This window comes from Macrobrachium nipponense, chromosome 3 (assembly GCF_015104395.2).
Source record: "Macrobrachium nipponense isolate FS-2020 chromosome 3, ASM1510439v2, whole genome shotgun sequence".
NCBI classification, from domain to species: domain Eukaryota; kingdom Metazoa; phylum Arthropoda; class Malacostraca; order Decapoda; family Palaemonidae; genus Macrobrachium; species Macrobrachium nipponense.
The window spans coordinates 69648954-69667477 of NC_087202.1; the positions used below are offsets into that span (position 1 = coordinate 69648954).

The 18524-nt window shown below is 34.4% G+C and overlaps 1 protein-coding gene across 1 annotated transcript in view; it reads right to left on the reverse strand.

The window, feature by feature from the left end:
* The window catches only part of LOC135222411 (uncharacterized), a 440725-nt gene that overhangs the window by 144696 nt on the left and 277505 nt on the right, over positions 1–18524 (reverse strand). The gene's annotated exons all lie outside the window — the stretch shown is intronic.

Genomic DNA, 18524 nt, shown 5'->3' on the forward strand with positions numbered 1-18524 from the left:
TTGTGTATTTTTTGGAATTTCATGACGAATAGTTACTCAATGGAAGACAGCTGTTAAGTATCTTTTGAATTAATTATACAAAGGGCCAAAGGAGACAGGTGCTGGCAGCATCAGTAATGAGAAGAATGACACTGCTATGAAGATCGTGGTAATGAAACTTGGGTCCTAATTGCTTTCGGCTCCCTGAATACAAAGGAGTTCGCGAAAACAGAGGAACCAGAATACGAAGGGAATGTAATGTCGGATCTTGTAAGGAATGAGAGATAGGGAAAACGCAAACTCACTGGGACAAAAAAAAATCTGCTCTAGATATGATAAAGAAGACAATAGAGAATGGAAAAAAGATGATAAAATATGCAATTTCAATGAGGAGAAAAAAATGATAAAAGTAATTGCCTTAATCTTCCTCTTTCTCTGAGAACGGCACCTTATTTGACGTATCCTGGTCCTTTCTTAATATGGTCGACATCCTGCTCGAATTGTTTTGAGGATTCCTTGGGAATTTTTCCTTCTCATTATTAAACACGAGGGACGAATAAAGGCTTCATTACTTTGGTTCTTCACGTCAGGAAGGATCTCCTTCCTGTTGGCTTGAAGGAGGAATGCGCCATTGTTTAGGAGAGGGAGAGCGCTGTCCACGAAACATTATGCGCCATATAATTATGGTCGTTGGAAACCTAAGTGATGCTACTCAATCACCAAATCATATTTCGTCATTGAATAATAGTGCGCACTTGGAAGTTGAAAAATGTTGCTTTAATAAAGATAGAACATAGACACTGTGGTACATTATAATGTCAATTTTAAGGCATGAGATGCGAACAATATACCATTTATTGAGCTGATATTGTTGTGTACTTGGAAAGGAGACGAATTTCTGGATAGGTTGAGTACGGTACTGACTTAGAACAAATTACCAATATTTATATATATATATATATATATATATATATATATATATATATATATATATATATATTTACACACACACATTACATATAAATATATATTATATATAATAATATATATATATATATATATATATATAAATATATATTTTCTCATATATACCTATAATAATATCTATCTTATGAATCAGGTTGGGACCCAGGTCTCTCAAAAGAAAATAAGGGGGCCGACAACTGACCCCCACAACGTCATTGCCTTTCATTTGAGAGACCTGGGATCGATCGCAATGTGTGTCACAATTTTATTTCAGTAAAAGAAGTACTCATGTGTTGATTAGTTCCATATATATATATATACACACACACACACACACACACACACACATATATATATATATATATATATATAATATATAATATATATATATATATATATATATATATATATATATATATATATATGACTGGTAAAAATGTTCTGTAACAACAGAATTCCATCTAATAAAAGGAGCCCATTTCAAAGTGCTGTCTCCCTCTTCAGGTAGATGAAGAGGGAGACAGCAGTCTCTGATATATAGTACTTTTCTCTCTATGTTTTGGTGTTTTTATGGGCTCCTTTTATCAGAGAGAGAGAGATATATATATTTATATTTTATATATATATATATTATATATTATATAATATTACATATATATATATAATAATATATATATTATATATATATATATATAGTATATTATATATATATTAGAGAGAGAGAGAGAGAGAGAGAGAGATAGAGAGAGAGAGAAGAGCAGAGAGGAGAGAGAGGACGAGAGAGAGAGAGAGAGAGAGAGAGAGAGAGCTTATGGCCGAAATAAATGTACTTATTTATGGCCATTTTTTCCTTCTTAAGGGAAACCGAAAATTAATCTTTAATTTAAAAGTCTTATTGTTTGTTTGTTTGTTTGTTTGCATGGAGCCAGTGGTTATTATCTGTGAAAGTTCCCACGGCTTGAAATCTGCACTCGTTACGTTGGTGGAAGTAATGAATAATTACAGAGCGGTGCGTCCTCATTTTTAACTTTTCCGTTTAGGGCAAAGTCATTTCACATGGTCGCTTCCCTCGGAGACACTTGGAGAATTTCTTCTCCAAGTTGTCCAGGGTTCGCTGGAAGAAATTTTCTTTCCAGATTTGTCGTTTCCAAATGGTCGATTTTTGTGTAGGCTTTGGAGGATTCATGTGCCTCCCACGACGATTGGACTTTCGATCTCGCAGAATGGCATTGTTTGTAATTCCAGTATGAATTCGCCGAAGAAAATTATTAAAATTATGGTAATTACCATTCGCTATGTTCGTCGTCATGAGCGCTGCATTCGTAATCTTAGCAATTAAACGTATTTCTGCTTATTTAGATTCTATCAAGAGCTACAGTTCTCCTTGTTCCCTGTCTCCCTCCCTCGCATCCGTGCCGACGCAAATGTAAAAGGTAGCGTGACAAGTCCTAATTACTCTTCATCATCTCAGGCGAGTAAGGTATTACGGTAGACAAACTGCTTGTTTCCGTGTAATGGATAATGAAACTTTATATGAAATCCCTTTTTGTAAGGCAAGTAAATTGGGTCATATATATTTTCTCTTAACATTCTCCTTCTCAATATGAAGTTGGAGCCGCAGAAGAGGAGCACCTTGTGGTTGCACGGGCTGCTTTAAAGCAAGAGCCCGTGCCAGCATAATGGTGGCTGTAATCTAACATCGTCGTTGTGGTTGCAAGCAACAGCTAGAAACTATTCATAGCTGTCTCTGCAATTGCAAAGAAAGTGTCCTACCATTGGTTTATTTACTCGTACAGTTACCAGCAATGACTGTTCAATTGTAAAGGATACAAGAAATGGACATCATTGCTCGTATTTGCATTACATTTATAGAGGGTTTTTTGACCATCATGCGCATGCGTCCACGATATTTCATGAGGGAAGGTGGTGAACAGACAAACTGTGTGTGTGTGTGTGTGTGTGTGTGTGTGTGTGTGTGCTTAGGGGCTAAATAAAATAAGAATGAGTATTCAACAACCAACTCACGAATATGGAAGATGGTAATCAGAGAATTATTCCAATACTAAACCCTACGGATTCTTTATCTGTAGTTAATTTCAAACCAGTTAGTTTCAATGACCATCGTTACTGTGATGCTAGTTGCGCATCAACAAATTTGGCTTATATGAATAATAATGGGCTAAGCCGCCAACAGGGTGTTTGCACAATATCTGAATCTCTGATATTCGCGTATGTCAAGCGCTGAAGGCTACGAACTTCCATCCTGACATCGTTAACGTGACTTAAAATTCTCTTCGAGTTTGATAGCTTTGGGGACTGCATAACAGGCCAACTGCTTGACGGGAGAAGAAAAAAAAAGGAAGTTCGCAGCAAGCTGCACTAACGAAGTTATTTAATATATGAAAAAACAGCATGCTCAAGATTAAAGTACTGCAGTATTACGAAAAAAGAAGATACACTGCTTACTAAAATAAATAAATAAATAAAATAAGTAACAAAAAAATACAAAAATAAAAAAGTTGTCTTTCCTCTTTCCTGTAGGGAAATCATTTTCCGCCTTGCTGTACTACGAGAAGACTATCTACTCTTGTAATTCAAGAACCCACCTCAAATTCGAGAGCCCGAAGCTTGTTACCAGATGCCAGAGTCGTCACCATATTGTTTTTTTTTAAAGCTAGTCTTGTCGTTCATATAATAGTTAATTCTGTTTTTGTATTCTATTGTCCTTTGAAAATTTTGTCGCCACCCCCCCCCCCCCCCCTCTCTCTGTCTCTCTCTCTCTCGTTTTTATCTGACCGTGTGCGAATAAGTTCTAATTTCCCAGAAGGGAAACGTTGACATCCCTCGGAAATTAGTGAGGATATATTCTATTTTCTGGAACTAGTCAGTTTAAACTTACCGTGTATGTATGACAATACGAAGAATTCATGTCGTATACATTAGTTTTTAAAATGCACATTGGCAAATGAAAAAAGAAAGGTATCTTTCAAAGCTGAAGGGCGGGAGGACGAAGGGTGATTACCCTTCATTTTCATCTGTCTCCTCATCGTCTTGAACTCCCGAGAACGTCTTCAAGCCATCCGCTCGCCTCTGCTAATCCAATCCGGGTCCACGTGTAATTAAGAGGGCTCAAGCAAAAGATGAATGAGCTGAAGAGATGTCAGAGAGGGAAAGTGTAATGTTCCCTTCCTTCTTATATTTTTGAGTCATTTGGGGGAAAGAGCAAAGGCAAATGATTTAAGAAAGATTTGTCGAGGAGATACAAATGGTGCATTTTACAATCTTGCTTCTCCATACATGTTTGTACATACATACATAAACAGATGTAAACATACTTTACATTATCAGATGTAAACATACGTTACATTATATAAATATATATATATAATATATATAAATATATTATATATATAATTAATTATATATATATATATATATGTATTAATGTGTGCTGCCTGTCTGTGCCTCAGAGGAGAGAGAGAGAGAGAGAGAGAGAGAGAGAGAGAGCTTATTACCAATAAATAAAACAGTAATTTAAACATCCATATACGTAAAAGGACAAATGTCACACACACGTATATATACATAATAATATATATACATAAGTGTGTGTGTGTTTGTGTGTGTGTGTGGTAGGTTTCAGACCCGTACCCCCTTCCCCTGCACCTTCCCCTATCCCCATTCCCCTTCTAACTTATGTGGTAACTGCTTGACCATCTAGACAAAACTTGGCATGTGGCCATTACTTGATCCAACTCAGGTAATAGGGTTGGTTTCAAACCCGTACCCCCTTCCCTTTGTAACTTATGTGATAAATAACCTCTACAGGTTTATCATACCTCATTTCATAGGATCGATACCATGGAAATATATTATACTGAAAATAATTTTCTTTCCTGTGATTAATAATTCTGCAACAATGTTTGTGCTAAGGTTTAGTAGGGTTGTGTTTAGGTTTAGCAAAGGGCGTTTCAGTTAAGTGGGATAAATGGGACAGTCAGCACAGTAATACCTGGATAAATGAGAGCCATCACAGTGACATCTGGATAAATGGGACGGTCACCACAGTAATATCTAGGTAAAATAGACAGTCGCCACAGTAATACCTGGATACAAGGGACAGACAGAACAGTAATGCCTGCATAAATGAGACAGTAAACACAGTAATGACTGGCTAAATTGGACAGTCAGCACAGTAATACCTGGATAAAAGGGACAGTCAGCACAGTAATATCTGGATAAAGGGGACAGTCAAAATAGAAATACCTTGATAAATGGGGCAGTCAGGAAAGTAATAATTGGATAAAAGAGGCATTTAAATGTTACACTTAGCACAGTAATACTTGGATGAAGGGGACAGTCGGCACAGTAATTCCCGGGTAAAAGGGGGCCAGTCAGTACAAGGAGGTGTAGGAAACTTCCTGAGTTCTTCAGAGTTGTCCCCATACACTACCGGGTTGGTCAGCTTTTATATATATATATATATATATATATATATATATATATATATATATATATATATATATAACCTACAGGTCACAGTTCTACCACATAAAAGTGTAATTGTAAAAACCTATCAGGTGCTTCACACTTTTCGAATACACATGTCGCTACAGAGCAACCAAATACGGAATTAAGAATCTCTTCTCGTGGTTCTTTCTTCAGATCAATAGCTTCAATATGGCTAGCTTCAATATGGCAAGTTTATCCAAACTGTGAAGAAATGTAGAAATTAGAAGGGAATTGACGTTATCACAATTATATAATATATATATATATATATATATATATATATATATATATATATATTATATATATATATATAAGGCACTGGACAAATGTATAAAGTGGATATCTATTAAGAAATGAGGCCGACAACCTTAGTGTTTGGTGTTTTGGAGACAGATGCAAAGAACAGCGAATTCCTTAGATGCTCTCGTCCGCTCGCACCAGAGAGACCGCGGGCGTGCAAGTGACCTAAAATGGCGAAGAATCGGATGTTCACGACGGTACAAGAAAAGGTTACGTGAGGTCACCAATACATGCGCTAGATAAGACGTGTACATGGGAAATGGGAAAACGCACATCAGAATAGACTAACGTGCGTGCATTCGTGTGTTCAGTAGCGTGTGTATGTTCATACATCCGTTCGAACAAATGAATGAGATATAATCTCTAGTACGGGAATTAATCGGGCAATTAGACGACAAACTGTCGCAGTGGTCACAAAAGACATCAGAGAACCGAGGAGGCACTAAGATACATCGGGAAAAAGTAAAGAACATTTAAAACAGTGACATTTATTCCAGATGCATTGAGAAGGGAAGTGTGGTGCGACACTTAATATTACTGACGACCTTTGACATTTCATTATCTGATAATTGTGGTCTCTTTATTTCAGATGGATTATGTTGCTTCTTAAAAAATGAATTCTCTAGACTTTCATATAACGTGTATTAATAAAGACTCATGTGGTTGTCTGACCTGTGAGAATAAGGGGGATAATTATATACAAGATGATTTCATGAAAAAGTAATGGTGGTCTAATGATTTTCTTTGGGATTTTCTTTAATTCATTCTATTCCATTTTTATGTTAGCTATTTTGGGAAAATAAAGATTATATTTTTGTACATCGGGGGTTTGAATTCGCCTGGGATTTAATGATTAACTTCCGTCTATCTAAAGGGATGACAGGTAATGGGAACAAACCAAGGTAGGTCTCGCTATAAGGTAGGACTTCTCTCCTTTTAATCAAATGGGGTCTTTTGACCCCTTAGCATCTATATATATTATATATATATATTATATATATATATATATATATATATAATATATATATATATATACATGTTACATGTATATGTACAAAATTATATATATATATATATATATATATATATATATATATATATATATATATATATATATGTTGAAGTCAATGGCATTGTTTCAAGATAATATTTTATTCACACATTGAACCAGTCTATATTTCTTTTTATCTTAAGGTAAGGTTCTTAGGAATAAAGAAAGATTGTTCACAACCGTAAATAATCTTTCTTTATTTCTAAGAAGCTCACCTGAATAGAAAAAGAAGTAAAGACTGATTCAATGTTTAAATAAAAAGATACTCTCGGCAAATGAAAATAATGCCAACGACTTCAATAAATATGGCAAAGGGTAGAGAACATGTCCTAATTGCAATATGTATATATGTGTATATATACATATACATATGCATAAACTCACACACACACACACACACACACACACATATATATATATATATATATATATATATATATATATATATATATATATATATATATATATATATATATATATATATATATATATATATATATATATATTATATATATGTATATAAAACTCACACAGTCTGACTGCTGCTGGCTCAAAAATAGCTCGTCCATTAGATTTACTTCAATCAGCTACTTTCCATCACCATCCCACGTTTATTTTGTATATGAGTCACATAATTAATGAAACTACAATGCATTTCACATTTTTTGTGCTTTTGTACACAACGTTATCTGACTACTTTTTCAGATTGAGAGATCGTTTGGTTATAAAACACTTCAAGAAATATTTTCAAAACCATGAACGATTTTATGTTATTTTTCTGTGGTGAAGGCAATTTTGTTTAATTCATCTAAATTGCCGTTAATAACCCATAATGCATAAGTTCCATAAAAGAGAAAATTAACCCTCTATACGGAGTAACATTTCTCGAATAAAAGTCCACGTGCCTTATTATTCATCGTTGTATCAAATCCTGGTCTCTTCCCGTAATATCAATATATGAAGGAGTGGTAGAAAACCTTTTTTTAATTTTTAATCTCAGGTGTAAATATTATAGGTGGAACCTGTCTGTCTCATTTATATAAAAATAAATTCACAATTTCACATTAAAGGATAAAGTAGTAAACAGAATATAATCCTAATGATGGCAATTCCAGGTAATTAATACTTTTGAAAAACTTTTCAAATATACGTTGGACAATAATGGTGGTAATTGTAATAATGGCCATGGCCATCCCAACCGTTATGTGGGAAAAATCACCATTGAATGTGAATTCACCCTGATACTCATTTTTAATGTCGAGACTAAACCGAGCGCTTTTATGTAAATCGTGCATCTTTTTCGGTATCGTAATCGTAATATAATCTTTTACATTAGGATTATCTTTTATCATGTTGCTGGAATTTTATTGCTTACTGTCGTTAGTTGGATAATAGGACCTAATATCTGTAGAAAACGGAAAATGACGAACTTAATGTTCCAGCTTATCGCTTTATAATACACGTTTTTGTCTGCCACCTGGTGCTTACTGCGGATTTGATCTTATATCCTCAGCTAACGGCAGGCATCTGGTCCCACCGAAACTGGGAATTTGGAGAGGTTCTCTGTTTAATGCAGTAATTACGACTCTTCCACGTATATATCCTTTTACAACAGAGACAAGAGGACATTCTGAAAATGTTTAGTACTTTACAGTGATAATCTTTGAAAGCCTAGGTGTAATGTAGACCTTTAAAGCCATTCATAACACATCAGGCATTTGATGCATATAATTCCACTGTTCACATTCTTTATAATGTTTGTCATTTTCCATTTTGCGGTGGATAGTTAACAGAAATTTTAATACTTATTTAACGACACAGCGCTGGTTTCTTTTTATCAGGAAACCCGATTTACTTCAGAAAGGATGTTCTGAAAAAAAAAACAACAACGATAAAAAATATTGTTTAAGACCTTTTTTTGTATTGTAACCGTTATTTAAATACAGTGAAGAGCTCAAAGCGTTTGAGGGCGTTAAGACCGTTACTTCTATAATGCTTCTTAAGCCTAAGGTCTCGGCTTCATTGTTGGTCTCACTGTCGCTTTGGATCTCGGGTCATATAGCATACACCTTTTTTGTTGAATTATTCTCTTCCATTTTCTGCTGGCCAAGCACTCTTAAATTTACATGGGTTAATCATTATAGCAATGCAATTAATATCGATATTTTTTTAAATATTTGCCCAAGACTTATATTATTTTACCATCTCAATCCTACCTCCTTCTCATGTTTTTCTGACTTTTTTTTCTATACAAAACACTTCGTTCTCAATTTCCAAGATGGTCTCATATACTCCAGTTTTGATTCATATCTCCGTTGTAACTACTACAAAGGTCCTAATACTTTTCACCTTATTTGCCTCTTTCTCAGCTCTCTGACCTTTCGCAAGCAAGCCTAAATATACATGACGTCACGTCAGCACAGTACGTGAGAGCCAGCATACTTTGGAATTTCAGACACTGTCTGGAAACGGCACACTCGTTCCTGGAATTCTGTTGACTATGAATGAAATGACACTGTCACTCACCAACGCGTTAGAATGTCACCTCTGTTTCTCTGCTGTTGCACGAGAAATGAGATACACAGAAAGTTTGCAATTTTGATTATGGATTTACTAATATCAAGGCCAAGTTTGCTTTTACAACAATGATACCAGTGTTATACAAATGGTCTCGTCCTTTCGAGAGTAAACATAACATGTAAACGCTCACACAATTAACATTCTCTTGGGCCATGGAACCCCGGAGGAAGTATATCAGTGCCTGTATATGCTTCCTCAACACATGTACACAACTTTTTTTTATATCACTAAACAATGCAAAAAAAAAAAAAAAAAAAAAAAACTACGTGGGTGACATGGAAACTAACTGTAAACGCTGTTCATCTACAGAATTGCAAAGGATTTCCATCAAAGATCGAATGGAAACTAAATAGACCAGAAAGGTCTTGTGATCGTGCATTCCCAGCATTCTCTTTGCTTCCCTTTACTTCATGCAGCGCCCACCAAACGAAGTATATTTTAGGCCGCTACCTGTGAAATATAAAGACTGCGGAATACTCAATGCGGGAGTATTGTATTTCATGATGTCCGAGATGATGCTTCCTTATGCAGCAGCTTAAAGGCGGCGTCACACGAGCCATATTCAGGCAGCTTTTCTTCAAGGGCATGAGTTTTTTTTTTTTTTTCTTTTTTTTTGCTTAAGAGAGGAATGCATTGTTGATAACCGAATAACATAATACAAGGTAGAAACGGGACTTACAAATGCAAACATAGTAAGGCGTGAGTTCCAGAAGACCACAGACACGTGCATAAATGTATGTATGTATGTATGTATACATATGTATGCATAAAGTATGTATGTGTACGTATCTATGTGTATATATATATATATATATAAGTATATATATTAATATATACATATACGTATATAGAAAATATGTATTTTGTGTGTATATATATGTATATACAAAGTATGTTTGTATTTTATGTATATATATATATATATTATATATATATATATATATATATATATATATATATATATTATATATATATACACACGTATTCACACTAGATATATGCATATATATATGCATATATATATGCATATATAACATATATATATATATAATATATATATATATATTATTATCTTATATTATATTCATGATTTATGCAGCTCCATCAGACTACGCTTTTAGAACTAATTAGCACTAGAGCCGAGGGCGAGTTTATTAATATCTAATGAGCATTCTATACTGAACATGAATTTTATATTTGATCAGAAGATTAAGATATAGACAATCATCGTGTTCTTGCCTGTTTTACTGATCATGAAATTAGGTTATTGATGCATTTGATAGTTATATGTTCATGTGGACAAATGGGAAACTTGTAAGTATCATTAAGGTACTTAAAGAGGTATTATGCGACCTTAATACCTTCCTTATCTGGCATCGGAGTTTTCATTAAATCATTAGTCTCATAATATAGCGTAGTCATCATTATTTCCTTTCGGATTGCATACACTAAAGAAAGAGAAAATCTTGCTACCCTAGCGTTAAAGAAGCCTCCTTATGTGTAAGTTCCGTGACAGGTATTTCTGGCTAAGTTTCAGGTATCCACGAGGAAATAGTTTTTCGAACTTATCTTTATTATGCTCACGGATTAGTTCATGAGACTTGGCCGAGTGGGTTCTCCTGGGCGCCAGAAGAGCGCACGATTTGAAAGTTTTTCCATCATCGTTACTGGGCAGGGCTGTCGTCTATTGTCTTTAGCATATTTAATTAATTAATTTATTTATTTTGGCATTCGCATTAAAAGTTAGGATGCAAGACGGCTTGTTGCACAACTAATTCGAGGAAGTTTTATTTCATGAAAGGGTAATTGAGAGTACAAATGTTTTAAGGTTGTAACAAGAGGAAAACCTTGTAGTTTCACTATAAAACAATATTAGGAGAGTATGGAAAGTAAGATAGAAAAAAAGCATAAAAACGGAGGTGCAGTAAAAGGAAAGGAAGGGGTTGCAGCTAAGGGCGGAAAGGATGCCACAAAAAACCCTAAGTAATGCCTGACGGCACTAACCCCATCCCCCGAACGGGCCTTATTTAAATTTTTATTTGATAACCCAATGAAGAGAGTGGGCGCTCGACCGGCTAATATATAAATAGGTCAAAGCATATTTTATTTAAATCATAATAACCCTTAGATGATATACAGTACTCGACAAGATGTTAGGCCTAATATCTTGTCGAATTTTGAAAGAACGGAAAAGTTGGAAAGAAATTTCGTCAGTGCATTAGGCTGCCTACAGCACGTAGAGAAAGGTCTGGATCTTGGACACTGACAAGGAGAGTTGCTTGGAGGTTTAACAAGCGGCTATATATATATATATATTTTTTGGTCAGCACTCCCACCGCAATTTTTGCCTACTACGTATTACCCTATTGCCCCCTGTGACCTCAATATGGGCCAAGACGGTTATCTGAGTCAACAGATAATAGCAGAAATATGTCGTTGAAGCAATCTGGCCTTAAAACAGAGCAGATATCTGATCAGCTGGGTGTGAGTGAGGAGGCATTCACTTGGATGCTGGGTTGCCTGATTTAACGAAGGTGACAACCACGAGATTCTGTCTCAGAAAAAGCGCCCTGGTATGCCTAAGAAGACTTCTGATCGAAGTTTGACTGTTCTGGAGCGTCAATTAGAAAGTACTTATCTAAACTTGGGCCTATAATTTAATCGTTCATAGGAATCCCCAGATTAAGAAGATGGTTTTCAAGGAAATTCTTTATGCAACAACCTTTTAAAATGATATGGCACAGTTTCAGAAATAATGGATGTTTTTCAGTAGTAAAACCAACCCAAGGCTATTAAGCGCTCATAAATGATTACAGCTTATATCATTCCTTTAGTAGTGATATGAAAACAGTTTTTTCTATATTTTTATATAGTGTTAAGAGTCGATCTATTTTCTATTTCTTCTTTCCCACTATGTAAGGACTAACCGAAGAAGTTCATCGGGAAAGCTACAAGGCAGTGTTCATTCGTAACTTGCCTCTATTGAGAGAGAGAGAGAGGAGAGAGAGAGAGAGAGAGAGAGAGAGAGAGAGAGAGAGGTTTCCCTCACATGAAGCGATTTGTTATTGTAACAAGAAAGTTCATTTCCTGTAAAGTATGAATCGCTATATATTCTCAATGATTAAAAGGAGATATCATCTACGGGGGTTTCAACCTAGCGGTTTTGCTTCAAGTTAAATAAAATATTGAAATTTATTTTTTACACTCCCAGATATTTAGGACCGTGTTAGCTGTTATGCAAAATGTTCAAGCCTGATATTTTTCAATCTTCACGCAGCCTTAGTGAACTGTAGTGAATGCCTTCACTCCTGCAACCGATGCAACTTTCTTCAGTCCTTGACTCATGTATCTGTTTTCAGCGTTTCCTTTTATTCTCTTCTTTTTTTCAGGTGTTGAGAGCAGGGAGGCGGGGAAGAAAATGGATCTCCAAGGAAAGCGGCCATTTGGGATCCTCTTACAAGAATTTCTCACGCTCCTTCTAGGAATCCAGAGAAATTAAATTACTTCCTTCTTGCGCCCACATTAGTGCATCCCTCACAAGAAGAAGAACAGGCTGAAAAGATGAGGCTCCTTGTCCACAAAAGGAGCATCAGGCGCATTCAGGAAAGACTTCCACGTCCATAATTAATGCAAAAGAATACGTTTTCCATTCCAGCGTATTCATTTTCATTCACATCATTAGTTCCAGTTCGCCTGCTCTGTTTCTAGCTTCTCCACATCCATTCAAGTTCTTCATTGGGGCGAAATTCATCTTGGTGGTCATGCAATGAGACAGCTCAAAATTCTCTGCAAGGAAATACTCTCAAGCTTAACTTAATTGCGCCTGTTTCTCATGAAAATGGATACTGACGCCAAAGAATCGATTAACTTGTGATTTAACTAATGTAGGAACGATCGGTCAATCAATTGCTTTACCTCATGTCGAAACGATCGCTTAATTCGTGACACTACATTGCTGTCGAAAAATTAAAATATAAGAATATCATTAAAGATATTACACCTTCATAAACATGGGCGAGACAAATGGTGGATGCATGTTATTGTAAAATGGCCCCGGGTCCACTGTAATTGAATGAACTCTCTAATGAATTGCATTATTTTCGCTCTCATCAACATCGACATATCCGTGACCTTTTGTCCAATAATTCGGTCGACCCCCACTGAAACCCATAAACCCATTGCGTCGTTCGTTATAGAAGATTCATTTTCCTGAACGTTACAGTTATGACTGCTACGCCCGAGTGGTTAAGTATAGTTCAGTTTTTACTGTTATGAGTTTCAGGTTCATTGCTATGTCACCGTTTTGCTGTTGTGTTTGTGTTCGCCTGACATATTTCAATATCGCTCTGTCTTTTACCGCAACCCATAGATGTCCCTTTTATTATTTTTTCTGACATGATAGGATCAGACTAAAAGGGATGTATATTCGGCATGTTTCAATAACGTTTTTAGTTTTTCTTTGTATTTTTGTAATCTACACATTTTTTTCTGACGTGAATAGACAAAATTACAAGATCCAGGAGCTATCATTCATCGATTCATGTATGACACGTGAAACAATTATATTATCTAAAAAAAAATAAAAAATAAAAAAATAGGCTAATGTTAGACAGTTAAATGAACGGAATTGTATTACAACACCCAAGCAGGCCGAATCAATTACAATAATACAGACTGATAGAAATTCGCTTTCATTCATCATATATCAATGATGGTCTATATATATATATATATACATATATGATAATACATATATATATATATATATATATATATTTATATTATATACTATATATATATATATATATATATATATATATATAATATATATATACTATATATATACATATATATATATATATATATATATATATATATATACATATATATATATATATATATATATATATATAGGAAGATAGATAATGAAATAAACGTGAAAACTGAAACAACTGAGAAGCTAAGTACTTTCGTCTTATTACCGAGGCATGGTCATATCTCAATTATTTCACTTTTCCTTTGTGGCTGCAACTTTGTTCGTATGTATGTATGTATGTATGTATGTATGTATGTATGTATGGATGTGTGTATGGACGGATGTGTGTATACCCTTCAAGAAACATTTCTTAAGGTTTATTTAAAGTAATAAAAACATTGCTACACTGATGCATCAGCTATTAGCATATAGCTCTTTTCAGGTGTACATAAGTTAATGGCTACAGCAGTTGGTATCGCTTTAAGATCTTAATAAATGAAGCAGTATGATAACCGGTTTCGTTAATCCCTGCGCCTCTGTTTCTTATTTACCACCTGATGCAATTAGGATTGAAATTAATGGCAACAAATGACAAGAATTATCGTTTATTTTCAAGATTTTCCTAATAGAAAACTGATCGTTGAATAATGAAGTTAAGAAAAATTCAGAGCAGAATTCTAATGAGCTACCAAGATAGAGATGAACGGTTTGGATCTGAAAGAGCCTTGAAGCACCATTTGTATTCATCTTTTCAGTAATGCTGTCGTGATTTACCTTTGACCTTTGTTTTGCATTGCTCTACTTATGAGGGACACGCTTTGGAATTATACATATGGTCATATTGACTTTTGGATAGGGCAAATGTGCTGCCCAGTTTTGGGAAGGACAACCAACTAAAGGACTGCAGAGCTAGGGTTCATGTTGAATACGTCTACAGAACATCATGGCCTACTTTACATCAGCCGATCTGCTGTTAACTTATGCCAGAAGCTGCTGGGATCGAGGAAAAGAGAGTAGAATCATTGAACACATACGCATCCACACATAAATAGATATTAACTATTATATTATATTATTATATTATTATATTATATATATATATATATATATATATATATATATATATATATATATATATATATCGGGCTACAAGTGTCCTTTAATATCTGATTCGCTCTACCTCGGAATTATTAGATTTTCATTTATGTTAACCGAAGGGGAGTTTTTTTTTCAGTCGATAGGAAATTCGTCGGCTCACGGGCGCGAACCATGGGTCCAACAAATTCAGGACGCACAGTGAAGCAGTCTAGACCAAGACATGGTCACAGCATGCCGATGTGACCATGTCTTGGTAATAAGACGAAAGTACTTGGCATCTCAAATATTTCACTTTTCCTCTGTGGCTGTAACTTTGTTCGTATAGTCACCACCTTATTTTACTTTTTTCGTGATTTAAAATCAAAGATGTATATAATTGCAAATGAGACTTTTATACAGACACACCACACACACACACACGCACATACACACACACACACGTATATATATATATAATATATATATATATATATATATATATATATATATATAACATAATATATATATACTATATATATATATATATATATATATATATATATATATATATATATACATATATATATATATATATATATATATATATATACTATATATATATATATATATATATATATGTATATACATATACATATATATATATATATATATATATATATTATATATATACATATATATATATATATATATATATAATAATATATATATATATATATATATATATATATATATATACAAACATATTCCCTTGGGTAACAACGAAATCGGTGGAAAAGCAACTGCATTTGAAATTCAACTTGGCCTTAAACGATATTAAGAGTGTCTGTCAATCACGCCATCCTCCAGTAATTACGTGCGAGAAGATTCGGTGTAATTTATGATGATGCACTTAATGCTTGTGGAGTAAAGATAATGAAATCAACGTGATCTGGCTTGCGATTTTTCTCTGGGTTTTTTTCTCTTGGATTTTTTCAAGAATGTAACTTTTCTTTAAAGTGTTTCATATCTGTTCTTATTGGTATTATTGTTATTATTCGAAGTTTACTGTAACTTTTCTTTACATTACTTTATAGTTATTGTTATGGTTATTATTTAAAAATTATAGTAGAAAACTCATTAGGGCGATTACCTTGCTAAAGGCGATTCCATTGAATAAGGTACCTGTTTACGAAAAAGGGAAGGTAGATCAATTAGTTAAAAACTGAACGGGAAAATAAATGATCAAATCTATAAATATATTCAATAATACTTTTTTTTATATAATAAGAAAGTAAGATAACTGCATAAAGAATTTCTGAGTAGCGTACAACATTTTCTGTGAAATACCGGGTCCATACAAATCTCTACAATTAGAATGAGAGCGACATTACCCACCCTTTTAAGCTCTTATGAAGCGAACATGATGGACAAAGACTCCACTGTTCCAAGTTGCATGTTTCGGACATCGCGGACGCAATGGTAGCGTTTTTCTCGTTTATTTTTTTTCTTTATTTATACAGATTTTTGGCATTATGACAAGCACTGGAGCAACTAAGGCCATTCAGCGCTGAAACGGAAATTGACAGTAAAAGGTTTGAAAGGTGTTCCAGGAGGAAAACCTCGCAGTTGCACTATGAAACAATTGTTAGGAGAGGGTGGAAAGTAAGATGGAAGAAAAAAGAATATGAACGGAGGTACAGTAAAAGGAATGAAAGTAGTTGTAGCTAGGGGCCGAAGAACCTTAAGTAATGCCTACATTACACCGAATGAGGTTCACTAATGGCGCTACCCCCCTAACGGGGGTTTTCCTCCGGTTGACTACGGACTGGTGTTGTTGGTCTCGAGGTTCAGTCCCTTACTGAATATGTCACACAGTATAGGAAACTGGATTTTGAGATTCATGGAAATCTTTCAACATTTCGTACTATCCCTTATTTCCATTTTCAAAGAGTGTCGCAGTTTAATTTTCTCTTTCCATAAAAAGCCTGTTTGTGGAGTTTGTACACTTCCCAAATAAATATAAATATAAATCTAAATATAAATATTAAATACAAATACAATACAAATACAAATACAAATATGAATATAAATATAAATATAAATATAAATATCATATATATATATATATATATATATATACTATATATATATATATATATATATATGTATAGAATATATAGCTATATACACACACACACGCATTATGAAAGAAAGTGCAACGAAGGGGTACTGCGAGGACTTTCGACTTAATGTCCTTTACTTAGCAGTCGCTAGGTAAAGAACATTGAGTCGAAAGACCTCGCAGTACTCCTTCATGGTTTTTGCCTTTATTTATATATTCATCACGTTCCTAATTTTCGTGATTCAGTTATACACACACACACACACACATCCACAGGTAACAAATAAGAGACAGGGTTTAGGTCATGACCGGTTTCCACTCTATTTCCAAACCATTGACAAAGGACTGAATAAGTATTAGGAGTCACACATGTATAGACTAAAGAGACACTACTGACGAACATACAGTAGTACTTGCGAATTCTAATACTATGCATCAGTCCTTCGTCAATGGCTTAGAAACAAAGTCGAAGTAGGTCAGGACCTACACTCCGTCTCTTATTTTTCGCCTGTGTATATGTGTGATAAATGATATATATATATATATATATATATATATATATATATATATATATACACACACACACATATATATATATATATATATATATATATATATATATATATACATATGTGTGAATTAGTAATAAGTCTTTCTCTATACTAGTTGAGACCAGTCAACTTAATTAACTTCATAGGTCAAGTGAAGCACAACAGATTGTCAGCAAAGGAGTAAAAGACTTAATACAATTCTTATACGCATTACGTAAGTGGCTATATTATTTCATCTTTCTTTAATTATTACCATAACTATGAATTAGTATGAAGCAGACATATGTCGCCTGTCTACCTTTGCGTCCACATCTTCCCTAACGTGGAATTCGATTCTATCATTTATATAAACTTTCTTAAAACTGAAAAAACCTAAATGAATCGACCCGTCTCATCCATGACCCTGCTGCTTCAGATACGGACCAAGGAACACGTCTGCTATCCGAGCGCAGTGGGAGGATCTGGAAGCGCCCCGAACATCAGATTCAATTCCCAAGCTAACTCTGGCAACCAAGACGTTTAATATCTCGGTACAGAACGTGCATGGAAAACTTATCGAGAGCAACCTACCTGGGTGAGGTTACAGGTACTAGGCCACGGTGAAACATATACAGGTGAATTCTTGGAAAG